The 13,905-nt window shown below is 45.2% G+C and overlaps 1 long non-coding RNA gene across 1 annotated transcript in view; it reads right to left on the bottom strand.

Moving 5' to 3' along the window:
- Window positions 1-1,078: 1,078 nt before the first annotated feature.
- Window positions 1,079-13,905, bottom strand: part of LOC138427606 (uncharacterized) — a 34,716-nt gene continuing 21,889 nt past the window's right edge. Inside the window, exon 2 of the long non-coding RNA XR_011252081.1 lies at window positions 1,079-1,353. This is a non-coding gene — a long non-coding RNA (uncharacterized lncRNA). The remainder of the gene's footprint in view (window positions 1,354-13,905) is intronic.

Here is a 13,905-nt window from a genome sequence, read left to right as displayed (position 1 = left end):
TGAATGATAATTTGGCATGAGCTGGTTTCTGCTGAGCACAGCATGGGAAGAGGGGATGATAGTCAAGTTACCCAAATTAGCAGCAAGTTTAGATAAAATCTAATGAGATTTTAATATGTTTTCAAAAAGTGTCATCTACTGCAGTGGGATGTATCATAGTGAGCAGATGTATCACGTGCTTATTGTGCTGGAGCAAGAACATTCTTGTGGACTGAATCTGCTTTTTATAATGTATCTGCTACTACTTAAAGAGGTCAACTTCATCCTGGTCAAGGAAGGGTAATAGGCCCTGGGAGTCTTTCTGTGGAAGGAGGGACCGTCATTAAGGAACCATGTGCTTGTTGAAATTCTTCCTGCACTTACCTGTCAGCCCAAAGCAGCACAGACTCCTGTAGCGAGGTCAGAAGTCCTTCCATAGCATATTGTAGTCATGGTGACACCACTTAGAGTCAAATTTTGGAGGCATCAACTGAAGCAAATGACATCTATACGACCAAGTTCTGACTAGTCAAAGCTATGGTTTTTCCAGTAGTCATGTATAAATGTTAGAGTTGTACCATAATGAAGGCTGAGCACCCAAGAATTGATGTTTCTGAATTGTGGTGTTGGAGAAGACTCTTGAGAGTCCCTTGGACTGTAAGGAAATCAAACCAGTCTTTCCTAAAGGAAATCAACCCTGAATATTCACAGGAATGACTGTTGCTGAAGCTGAAGCTCCAATACTTTGGCCACCTGATGTGAAGAAATGACTCATTGGAAAAGATCGTGATGCTGGGAAAGATTGAGGGCAAGAGGAGAAGGGGATAACAGAGGATGAGATGATTGGATGGCATCACTGACTCATTGGACATGAGTTTGAGCAAACTCAGGGAGATAGTGAAGGACATGGAAGCTTGGTGTGCTGCAGTCCATAGAGTGGCAAAGAGCTGGACACAGCTGAATGACTCAACAACAACAAATTGGAGCAAACATGTTAAGCCCATCTTTAAAGATTTTGAGAGGCCTTGACCCACTTTTTTCAAGTGATTCTCACTTGATGAAAACATAAGAAAGAAAAGAAAACCAACACATCCCCTTCTTTAAATGGGATTTTTCTTTTCTGAGGAAACATCTGAATCAGGAAGGGTTGAGCTGTAAGGAATAGAAACTGTAAGAAATCAGGGCCTAAATAGCAAGGGCTCATAACAAATAGCCCTGAGTTAGGGCAGTGCCAAAGGCTCGCTATGGGACGGCTACTCGATGAGTCTGGGATGCAGCCTGTTCTCTTCTGGACGTGATGAGTCTGGACGCAATCTGTTCTCTTCAAAATGTTGGTTTGTCCTGTTGTCAGCTCCCCTCATGGTCCCAAGATGGCTGCAGCAGTTAAAAAAGGAAGCATCATCTCATGAATTCCTTATAAAGAGGAGAGAAGCCATTTCAGAAAGCCCCTAGCAACCTTCTCACACTTCACTGGCCATAACTGGTATAGATTTGCAGTCCCCAGCAAACGACAATTGGCTTGGATGAATGGACATTTGCTCCTTGAGGTTGAACAGGACACCTTCTCTGGGCCCTTGTCTGGCCATAGGGTGACCTGAAAATAAAATTAAGGCCTCTAACAGAAGGAAAAAATGGCAGGGGACGTGAATTTGGGTAGACAACCATAAGAATTTGCTATTAACAATCATATATTCATGGTAATGAAAAATCTCTTGAAATTCTGAAATCAAGGGGTGGAAAGTCAACTATTGGTATGAAACTGTTGAGTAACAATCACAAAATTTTAGAGGAACTGAAAAATAACTATTTAACTCATTGGTCAGCTGGCGGTTGTCTAATCTAAACTCTGGCTGGAGTGGTTTAGCTCCACCTGACACTCATCCTCTTCTCACTCTGCATAAGAAGCGGGGTCCTTCTTATGAAAGTGGTAGAGGTATGAGAGCCCCAGGCTCAGAGGCCAAGCCTGATCCAAGCCTTTGCCTGCATCATATCTGCTAACATATCATTGGCCAAAGCAGGGCACACGACCAAATTCAACATCACAGGGCTCCACCCATTTAGTTGGGGAGTGGTGGGGGAAGGTGGTGGTGGTGAGAGGAGGCTGTAGAGTAAAATGGCTCAGGGGCCTGATCTAGGGAAGAGGAACAAACTGATGCAATCTCCCACAAGGGGAAATAAAAATGTCAGAAAGAAAATGAAGGGCAGCGCTGACACTTGTTTTTAAATTGCATTTAAAGATACAAAGCCTTTCTTCAGAATGTAAAAGAATTTGGGGGTGTTCAGGTGAACATAAACATTAAGAATTTGTGTGTGTGTATAGATTGCAAAGGGTCTTAAAAAGCACATTTTTCTAGCTCTGAATAACACCACTCTCTGTGGTTGTATTAACACCACATATCAGGGTATGAGATCTGTTTCCATTGCCCCCTCTCCCTCTATACAAAGCAATACCTGTGGAAATAAAAGAAGATGTAACTTAAATGAGAATAAACAAGCAATTTACTTAGAGCAGAAACTCAAAGCCAAGTAGGGGGCAGGAACACTCTTCAGAGACTTCAGGTGTGCCCTGACTGGAGCTTGTCGCCTGAGGATGGTGGAGGCTGGTAACTGGAAACAGGGCATTTTGTGTGACTGGTCCTGAGTTGGAAGCAGGGACAAAAAGGTGGGAAGCTGGGAGGTATGGACTGAGGCTGTGATTTGGATTTCTGGGCAGGTTGTTGCAGGGATTGTGTCACAGCTCTACGGTCACTTATGATCTGAACTTTATCCATTTGTAGGCTTGGTCTCTTAGGACCCATCTGCTGCTGCTGCTGCTGCTGCTAAGTCGCTTCAGTCGTGTCCGACTCTGTGTGACCCCATAGACAGCAGCCCATCAGGCTCCCCCGTCCCTGGGATTCTCCAGGCAAGAACACTGGAGTGGGTTGCCATTTCCTTCTCCAATGCATGAAAGTGAAAAAGTGAAAGTGAAGTTGCTCAGTCATGTCAGACTTTAGCGACCCCATGGACTGTAGCCTACCAGGCTCCTCTGTCCATGGGATTTTCCAGGCAAGAGTACTGGAGTGGGGTGCCATTGCCTTCTCCGAGGACCCATCTGAGAAAGCCCCAACTTCTCAGCATGGTGTATAGGGCCCTTCACTCTCCAGACAACACTTCTGGCCCCCACTTCTGATGCCAGCAGTCCCCCACTCTTCCTCAGACATACACAGCTCCCACATCAGCAACTTGGCCTCATCAAGACCTCACTCCATGCTCCCAGAGCCCAGCATGTCTTCCTGAAGCCATGCCTTCCATGGCTTCACATTTGTCCATGGAGTCAGCTCAAGTGCCTTCCATCCCTGTGCCTTTTCTCGAACTTTCCCCCCACCTCATTCAGCTCTTCCTCATGTAGAACTGCTGCTTCTGTGTAGTCTGAATAATCTGAATGAAGATTTATTGGGAAGGAGATGAATCTCACTGTGCAAAGGGCATCTGCTACCTGTCTCCTCCCCTATGTTGTGAATACCTTGAAGGAGAGCAGTGTGTGTGCGCTCAGTTATGTCCAGCTCTTTGCTATCCCATGGACTGAAGCCCACCAGGCTCCTCTGTCCATGGAATTTTCCAGGCAAGTATACTGGAAGAGGTTGCCATTTCCTACTCCAGGAGATCTTCCCGACCCAGGGATTAAACCCGAGTCCCTTGCATCTCTTGCATTGGCAGGCAGATCCTTTACCATTGCACCACCTGAGAAGCCCCAAGGAAAGCATTAGGCTTTATTTATGCCTACTATGGGAGAAGGCAATGGCACCCCACTCCAGTACTCTTGCCTGGAAAAGCCCATGGACGGAGGAGCCTGGTAGGCTGCAGTCCATGGGGTCACTAAGAGTCGGACATGACTGAGCGACTTTACTTTCACTTTTCACTTTCATGCATTGGAGAAAGAAATGGCAACCCACTCCAGTGTTCTTGCCTGAAGAATCCCAGGGACTGGGGAGCCTGATGGGCTGCCGTCTGTGGGGTCGCACAGAGTCGGACACGACTGAAGCGACTTAGCAGCAGCAGCAGCAGCAGCATGCCTACTATGGGGTTTTGCAGAGACTAGGTTTTTTGGAAGAGAGGAAGGAAGAAGAGAGAGGGAAGGTCATAGGTAGGGCTGACAGATAAAATGCAGGAGGATACTCAATTTTTGTTTCCAAATATTTCATCTTCAGTAGATTTTTAAATTATGCATAAGAAATACACATACTAAAATACTAAAAACAAAAAAGAAAACAAAACTGCTCATTGTCTATCTAAAATAGAAATTCAGCTGGGCACCTTGCATTTTTATTTGCTAAATACAGCAACCCTGATCATAGGGCAAACTCCTAGTAGAAGTTGAAAGTGGTTAGAATCTGAGGCTAAGAGGCAACGTCTCTAGTTCACTCTTCCTATCCTGGTTGGCCAGAGCTCTGCCCTGGGGCTGGCCAAGCTTTGGCGCTATTGTGTCCACTGTAAAGCCTCAGTGGCTGGCTCCTTCCTTGGAAATCAGAAACCAGGCTGGTAGTTCCTGAGAGAATGCTTGGAGGAGTCCTAGAGGAGCAGAGATGCATGGAGATGGTAGTGGAAAGACGGGAGGAAGGAGTCTTAATGGTTCTTAAAGGACAAGCAATTGCTTTTCTAAGTCTCAGGCATTTCCTTCATATCAGAAGACATGAGTTAATCATGAACCACAGTGAGGAAGGAGTTCTTTGCTGGGGGAAGTTTTCTGGAGAGAAACCTTGTCTTCAGAGAAGCTCTGCGGGGAGAGAGAGAAGGAGGGACAGATAGAAGCCAGTCCACACTGTGCCCTGTCTCCCCTCTAGTTTCCATTGCATCCATTACAATGGTGGGAAGGATGCGTGCGTCAGGTTGAATGGCGACCCTCAGAACCTGCAAATGTGATCTTATTTGGAAATGAGGTCTTTGCAGATGTGATTAAGGGCTTTGAGAGGAGATCACTCTGAACCATCTATCTGGGTAGGCCCAACGTGCGTGTTTGCTCAGTTGCTCAGTCATGTCCAACTCTTTGCCACCCCATGGGCTGTAGCACTCCAGACTCCTCTGTCCATGGGACTCTTTCTCAGCAAGAACACTGGAGTGGGTTGCCATTTCCTCCTTTAGGGGATCTTCCTAACCCAGAGATCAAATTCACATCTATTGCTGCAGGCAGATTCTTTCTTTACCACTGAGGAGCCTGGAATGTCAGGTCCACGAATCAAGGCAAATTCAGTTCAGTTCAGTCCCTCAGTCGTGTCCGACTCTTTGCGACCCCATGAATCGCAGCACATCAGGCCACCCTGTCCATCACCAACTCCCGGAGTTCACTCAGACTCACGTCCATCGAGTCAGTGATGCCATCCAGCCATCTCATCCTCGGTTGTCCCATTCTCCTCCTGCCCCAATCCCTCCCAGCTTCAGAGTCTTTTCCAATGAGTCAAATCTTCGCATGAGGTGGACAAAGTACTGGAGTTTCAGCTTTACCATCATTCCTTCCAAAGAAATCCCAGGGTTGATCTCCTTCAGAATGGGCTGGTTGGATCTCCTTGCAGCCCAAGGGACTCTCAAGAGTCTTCTCCAAGACCACAGTTCAAAATCATCAATTCTTCGGCGCTCAGCCTTCTTCACAGTCCAACTCTCACATCCATACATGACCACTGGAAAAACCATAGCCTTGAGTAGATGGACCTTAGTCGGCAAAATAATGTCTCTGCTTTTGAATATACTATCTAGGTTGGTCATAACTTTTCTTCCAAGGAGTAAGCGTCTTTTAATTTCATGGCTGCAGTCACCATCTGCAGTGACTTTGGAGCCCCCCAAAATAAAGTCTGACACTGTTTCCACTGTTTCCCCATCTATTTCCCATGAAGTGATGGGACCAGATGCCATGATCTTCGTTTTCTGAATGTTGAGCTTTAAGCCAACTTTTTCACTCTCCTCTTTCACTTTCATCAAGAGGCTTTTTAGCTCCTGTTCACTTTCTGCCATAAGGGTGGTGTCATCTGCATATCTGAGGTTATTGATATTTCTCCCGGCAATCTCGATTCCAGCTTGTGTTTCTTCCAGTCCAGCGTTTCTCATGATGTACTCTGCATATAAGTTACATAAGCAGGGTGACAATATACAGCCCTGACGTACTCCTTTTCCTATTTGGAACCAGTCTGTTGTTCCATGTCCAGTTCTAACTGTTGCTTCCTCACCTGCATACAGATTTCTCAAGAGGCAGGTTAGGTGGTCTGGTATTCCCATCTCTTTCAGAATTTTCCACAGTTTATTGTGATCCACACAGTCAAAGGCCTTGGCATAGTCAATAAAGCAGAAATAGATGTTTTTCTGGAACTCTCTTGCTTTTTCCGTGATCCAGCAGATGTTGGCAATTTGATCTCTGGTTCCTCTGCCTTTCCTAAAACCAGCTTGAACATCAGGGAGTTCACGGTTCACGTATTGCTGAAGCCTGGCTTGGAGAATTTTGAGCATTATTTTACTAGCATGTGAGATGAGTGCAATTGTGCGGTAGTTTGAGCATTCTTTGGCATTGCCTTTCTTTGGAATTGGAATGAAAACGGACCTTTTCCAGTCCTGTGGCCACTGCTGAGTTTTCCAAATTTGCTGGCATATTGAGTGCAGCGCTTTCACAGCATCATCTTTCAGGATTTGAAACAGCTCAACTGGAATTCCATCACCTCCACTAGCTTTGTTCATAGTGATGCTTTCTAAGGCCCACTTGACTTCACATTCCAAGATGTCTGGCTCTAGATGAGTGATCACATCATCATGGTTATCTGGGTCATGAAGATCTTTTTTGTACAGTTCTTCCGTGTATTCGTGCCACCTCTCCTTAATATCTTCTGCTTCTGTTACGTCCATTTCATTTCTGTCCTTTATCGAGCCCATCTTTGCATGAAATGTTCCCTTGGTATCTCTAATTTTCTTGAAGAGGTCTCTAGTCTTTCCCATTCTGTTGTTTTCCTCTATTTCTTTGCATTGATCACTAAAGAAGGCTTTCTTATCTCTCCTTGCTATTCTTTGGAACTCTGCATTCAGATGCTTGTATCTTTCCTTTTCTCCTTTGCTTTTTGCTTCTCTTCTTTTCACAGCTATTTGTAAGGCCTCCTCAGACAGCCATTTTGCTTTTTTGCATTTCTTTTCCATGGGGATGGTCTTGATCCCCGTCTCCTGTACAATGTCACGAACCTCATTCCATAGATCATCAGGCACTCTATCAATCAGATCTAGGCCCTTAAATCTATTTCTCACTTCCACTGTATAATCATAAGGGATTTGATTTAAGTCATACCTGAATGGTCTAGCGGTTTTCCGTATTGTCTTCAATTTGAGTCTGAATCTGGTAAGGAGTTCATGATCTGAGCCACAGTCAGCTCCTGGTCTTGTTTTTGTTGACTGTATAGAGCTTCTACATCTTTGGCTGCAAAGAATATAATCAATTTGATTTCGGTGTTGACCATCCAGTGATGTCCATGTGTAGAGTCTTCTCTTGTGTTGTTGGAAGAGGGTGTTTGCTATGACCAGTGCATTTTCTTGGCAAAACTCTATTAGTCTTTGCCCTGCTTCCTTCCACATTCCAAGGCTAAATTTGCCTGTTACTCCAGGTGTTTCTTGACTTCCTACTTTTACATTCCAGTCCCCTATAATGAAAAGGACATCTTTTTTGGGTGTTAGTTCTAAAAGGTCTTGTAGGTCTTCATAAAATCGTTCAACTTCAGTTTCTTCAGCGTTACTGGTTGGGGCATAGACTTGGATAACTGTGATATTGAATGGTTTGCCCTGGAGACGAATAGAGATCATTCTGTCATTTTTGAGATTGCATCCAAGTACTGCATTTCAGACCCTCTTGTTGACCATGATGGCTACTCCATTTCTTCTGAGGGATTCCTGCTCACAGTAGTAGATATAATGGTCATCTGAGTTGAATTCACCCATTCCAGTCCATTTTAGTTTGCTGATTCCTAGAATGTCGACATTCACCCTTGCCATCTCTTGTTTGATTCAGACTCAACTTGAAGAAAGTATGGAAAACTGCTAGACCATTCAGGTATGACTTAAATCAAATCCCTTATGATTATACAGTGGAAGTGAGAAATAGATTTAAGGGCCTAGATCTGATTGATAGAGTGCCTGATGATCTATGGAATGAGGTTCGTGACATTGTACAGGAGACGGGGATCAAGACCATCCCCATGGAAAAGAAATGCAAAAAAGCAAAATGGCTGTCTGAGGAGGCCTTACAAATAGCTGTGAAAAGAAGAGAAGCAAAAAGCAAAGGAGAAAAGGAAAGATACAAGCATCTGAATGCAGAGTTCCAAAGAATAGCAAGGAGAGATAAGAAAGCCTTCTTTAGTGATCAATGCAAAGAAATAGAGGAAAACAACAGAATGGGAAAGACTAGAGACCTCTTCAAGAAAATTAGAGATACCAAGGGAACATTTCATGCAAAGATGGGCTCGATAAAGGACAGAAATGAAATGGACGTAACAGAAGCAGAAGATATTAAGGAGAGGTGGCACGAATACACGGAAGAACTGTACAAAAAAGATCTTCATGACCCAGATAACCATGATGATGTGATCACTCATCTAGAGCCAGACATCTTGGAATGTGAAGTCAAGCGGGCCTTAGAAAGCATCACTATGAACAAAGCTAGTGGAGGTGATGGAATTCCAGTTGAGCTGTTTCAAATCCTGAAAGATGATGCTGTGAAAGCGCTGCACTCAATATGCCAGCAAATTTGGAAAACTCAGCAGTGGCCACAGGACTGGAAAAGGTCCGTTTTCATTCCAATTCCAAAGAAAGGCAATGCCAAAGAATGCTCAAACTACCGCACAATTGCACTCATCTCACATGCTAGTAAAATAATGCTCAAAATTCTCCAAGCCAGGCTTCAGCAGTACGTGAACCGTGAACTCCCTGATGTTCAAGCTGGTTTTAGGAAAGGCAGAGGAACCAGAGATCAAATTGCCAACATCTGCTGGATCACGGAAAAAGCAAGAGAGTTCCAGAAAAACATCTATTTCTGCTTTATTGACTATGCCAAGGCCTTTGACTGTGTGGATCACAATAAACTGTGGAAAATTCTGAAAGAGATGGGAATACCAGACCACCTAACCTGCCTCTTGAGAAATCTGTATGCAGGTGAGGAAGCAACAGTTAGAACTGGACATGGAACAACAGACTGGTTCCAAATAGGAAAAGGAGTACGTCAGGGCTGTATATTGTCACCCTGCTTATGTAACTTATATGCAGAGTACATCATGAGAAACGCTGGACTGGAAGAAACACAAGCTGGAATCGAGATTGCCGGGAGAAATATCAATAACCTCAGATATGCAGATGACACCACCCTTATGGCAGAAAGTGAACAGGAGCTAAAAAGCCTCTTGATGAAAGTGAAAGAGGAGAGTGAAAAAGTTGGCTTAAAGCTCAACATTCAGAAAACGAAGATCATGGCATCTGGTCCCATCACTTCATGGGAAATAGATGGGGAAACAGTGGAAACAGTGTCAGACTTTATTTTGGGGGGCTCCAAAGTCACTGCAGATGGTGACTGCAGCCATGAAATTAAAAGACGCTTACTCCTTGGAAGAAAAGTTATGACCAACCTAGATAGTATATTCAAAAGCAGAGACATTATTTTGCCGACTAAGGTCCATCTACTCAAGGCTATGGTTTTTCCAGTGGTCATGTATGGATGTGAGAGTTGGACTGTGAAGAAGGCTGAGCGCCGAAGAATTGATGATTTTGAACTGTGGTCTTGGAGAAGACTCTTGAGAGTCCCTTGGGCTGCAAGGAGATCCAACCAGCCCATTCTGAAGGAGATCAACCCTGGGATTTCTTTGGAAGGAATGATGGTAAAGCTGAAACTCCAGTACTTTGTCCACCTCATGCGAAGATTTGACTCATTGGAAAAGACTCTGAAGCTGGGAGGGATTGGGGCAGGAGGAGAATGGGACAACCGAGGATGAGATGGCTGGATGGCATCACTGACTCGATGGACGTGAGTCTGAGTGAACTCCGGGAGTTGGTGATGGACAGGGTGGCCTGATGTGCTGCGATTCATGGGGTCGCAAAGAGTCGGACACGACTGAGCGACTGAACTGACTGAACTTAGCCACCTGGGAAGGTCTGGGTAGGCCCTACATCCAATGCCAAATGTCATTTGTGACTGTGAAAGGACATGTACCAGGGAAGATAGACACATGAAGGAAACGGTCATGTGAAGACACTGCAGAGTGATGCAAGCCGAGGAATGCTGACAACCCTAGAACCTGGAGAGTCAAGGAAGGATTCTCCCGGAGCCTCCAGAGGGGTCAGGGCCCCGCCCACACCCTGGGTTCAGATTCCAAGCCTCCCGAATTATGAGAGAATACGTTTCTCTTGCTTTAAGCCCCCAGGTTTGGGTAAATACATTTCTCTTGCTTTAAGCCCCCTTGGTTTGGGTATAAGGCATTGTTTCAAATCTTAGCATCGTGTGTACAACTTCAAATTTGTCTTTAGAAAGCAAATCAGTGGTCTCCAAGTGGGGTACTAACACAAGTGGGTTGTGGGGAAAAAGTAAAACTTTGGGGTCCCCCCAAAGCCCCACAGTTATACTTTCCTAATCTTTTGAGGTTCAGATCAGCACGAGTAGCTTCCTTCAGTGGATATGTCAGGGTGTCTGATGTCACCCATAACATAGTTAGGCCCTTCAAGCGCTCCACAGTGAGGGGACGATGGGGGTAACCTCACCTATGCATTACTTCCCAGGAGGATTTGGGATATTATGGTTGACATGTGCTTGGGTAAGTGATTTACAAATTACACAATCTAGTTTTAGCTAAACTAATCCCTACAAAATGGAGAAATGATTTGAATGGATTATTGTAGAAAGACTGAGAATTAAAGACAATACTAATAAAATAGTACAAAAAAATAGTAAAAAACAAAAACATTAGCTGATGTGGCTGCTATGAGCTGTGTATTGTATGTATGAGCTCTGTATTGGCACACGGCAAGACGAAAACAAGATCAGACAGGAAGTCATTCCCCTTGCCCCCCAAATTAAAAATTATGAAGGGGATTACTTGAAAGATGGGTTTACACCCACTGTTATTGATGATGAAATTCACCCTTAGTGTATATTGTGCCTTGGAATATTCGTTATTAATAGTATAGAGTCATCAAAGTTAACACTTCAAATTTTGCTTTTCATCTTTAACTCATCTGCCTAAATTTTCTATTCAATAGAATGTGTATACAATGTGTACATAAGCATGCATATATTGGAGATGTGAAATTAAAAAAATTAGGTATCACTATGGACTGAATGGTGCCCCCAAATCATATGTTGACACCCTAACCCCTTGTTGGCAGAATTTGAAATTAGGCCTTTAAGAAGGTGATCAAAGGTTAGTTAAATGGGGCTTCCAAGGTGGCTCAGTGGTAAAGAATCTGCCTGTCAATACAAGAGATCCAGGAGATGCAAGCTCAATCTCTGGATCCGGAAGATCCCCTGGAGAAGGGAATGGCAACCCACTCCAGTATTCTTGCCTGGAAAATTCCATGGGCAGAGGAGCCTGGTGGACCACAGTCCATGGGGTTGCAAAGTGTCAAACACGACTGAGAAACTGAGCACACAAAGTTAAATGAGGCCATGAGGAGGGAGTCCTAAACGAATAGGATTGGTGACCTTCTAATGGCAGAAGGAGAGCAATCTCTCTATTTCTTTCCATACACATACTCGGAGGAAAGGCCACATGAGCCCACATCCAGAAGATGGTCATCGGCAAGCCAGGACAGGAGTTCTCAGCAGAAACCATTGTGATGGTACCCTGATCTCAGACTTCCAGCCTCCAGAAGGGTGAGCAGTACATTTCTGTCCTTTAAGCTGCCCAGTCTGTGGTTTTCTGTTATGGCAGCCCCTGAGGGATATGTGATCAAAATACAGGGATATGTGATCAAATACAGAGATATGTGATCAAAAACATTTGTGAATCACTGAAGTACGTAGTGTGTGGTTCCCTTATATTTCTTCTCTGATTCCTATCATCAGGTTCTTTCTCCTCTGGAAGGTGGAAATGGCTTATTGTGTTTGACTGTAGCAGTGACAGCCCCATTTGTTCCCACTTCCCTCATTCCACGCCTTCGGGTGTTCCCCTCCCCTACAGATTCTGGCTCTGACCGTGTGACTTGCTTTGGCCAAGGGAGCGAAGCTAATGTGTCACAGGCAGAGGCTGAGAAAGTGCTGGTGAGTTGGAGCTTGCCTCCTCTCTTACCATGGGGCCCTCTGGCAGCTAGTGAACTAGCCCACTAGCAGCCTCCTGGAGGCTCCGAGACCAAGAGAAGTGTAGCTGCCGACCTCCCAGCTGAGGCCTGGGACCTGTGCGTGGGGCCGACCCTGCCCACCCAGGTCTGACCAGGCTGGCCCAGACCAGAAGAACTGCCCAGAGAATCCACAGAGTCACGAGAAAGTAGAAACACATTGCTGGAAGTCACTGAGTTTTGGAGCGGTTTGTTACCTGGCAGAAGTTAAATGATACAGTGGGGTGGGTGGATCCTAGGGCCTTTTACTCAGTTTAGGCTCTCTGCAGTCTAAAAATGGATGGTTCCAGATGAGATGCCTTTCAACTGTCCTTCCAGCTTTGTTATTTGTCTTCGCATTTCCTGAGCCTAGAACAGAGCCTCACGCATCTTAGATGCTGGGAAATGTTTGTGGAATAAAGAAGATGGGTCAAAACAAACACATGTGGAAGATTTCCTAAAAGTGTTTACATGGATTGTTTTAGTTACTCCTTCCCCTCCAGGGATTACCATGCCCATTTTAAGATGCAGCAACAAGGTGCAGGGAGGTTAAGTACCTTGCCCAAGATCAGACACCTGGAAACAGCTGAGGAGGACTTGATCTCTCCATGAGGTCTGCCTTCATAGTACCTGCTTAGGTTCCATGCAGTCCCTCCAGTTTTGGACTGCCTATCTTTCTGTATTGCATGAAATTCGAAAGCCAGAAAGGGAATTTTCAGAACTCTTCTGTTGCTTCAGTAGTCCTCACTGCACACATCTGGCCCCTCCAGAGAACCAGGTTTCTCATGATGATGACAGCCACGGGCCTGGTGGGGTCCAGAGTAATGGAACAGAGGTCACCAACAGAGGCCGTTAGCAGTAAACGACACGCAGCTTGGGAGCTGGCGGTTTCTGACGCCGCTACCTGGGAGGGGAGCCAGGGTGCCGCTCCAGCTTGGGCTTGATGAGAACTAATTGATGCCAGTTGCCATCCCTGGGACCCAGGTGGTGCCCATTAGGCATGGGGACAAAGCCAGTTCATTGGTGGGTCTGTGCCAGGCAGGGTCTACAGCCAACAGCTTTCCCTGCTGGCAGTCTGTGTGAGGCCCTCTGTCTGTCCAGCCTCCCTCTTCTATCCTTGGATGGACAGAAAAAGCACAGATCAGATTACCCTGATAGAGCTGTGCACAAGCTGCACGGGATGGGGGACTGTCCTTGGGCTTTGTTCATGCCCCGTGTGAGGAGACTGAAAGGCCTAGGCGAGGACTAGAATAGAAGCCAGTGCATGTCTTCCGTGCTTTACATGAAGTGTGTCTTTTAGCCCTCATCGGGGAGGATTCTCTAGCTCCGAGGGCTCCTACACTCTGCTATTCTGTTACAGTAAACTGTTTATTGTGATTACTTTGTTTGCTTGTTTATTTGCTTTCTTTATCATCTCTCCTTCACTGGACTTCGAGCCCCTTGTTTATTTCTCTCCTTGTTTATTGTCTATGGTATCTCCAGTTTAATGTCATGCAGATAGTGGACGTTCAATAAAAATTTGTCAGATGAACTCTTCAAGACAGACTTTATTATTCTTAGTTAATGAAACAGAAGGGATTTCCCTGGTGGTCCAGTGGTCAAGTACTGCCTTCCAACACGGGGGGCTCCAGTTTGATT

Source organism: Ovis canadensis, chromosome 22, assembly GCF_042477335.2.
Source record: "Ovis canadensis isolate MfBH-ARS-UI-01 breed Bighorn chromosome 22, ARS-UI_OviCan_v2, whole genome shotgun sequence".
NCBI classification, from domain to species: Eukaryota; Metazoa; Chordata; class Mammalia; order Artiodactyla; family Bovidae; genus Ovis; species Ovis canadensis.
The sequence above is the reverse complement of the archived record's forward strand: the minus strand, read 5'-3'. Positions and strand labels throughout refer to the sequence as shown.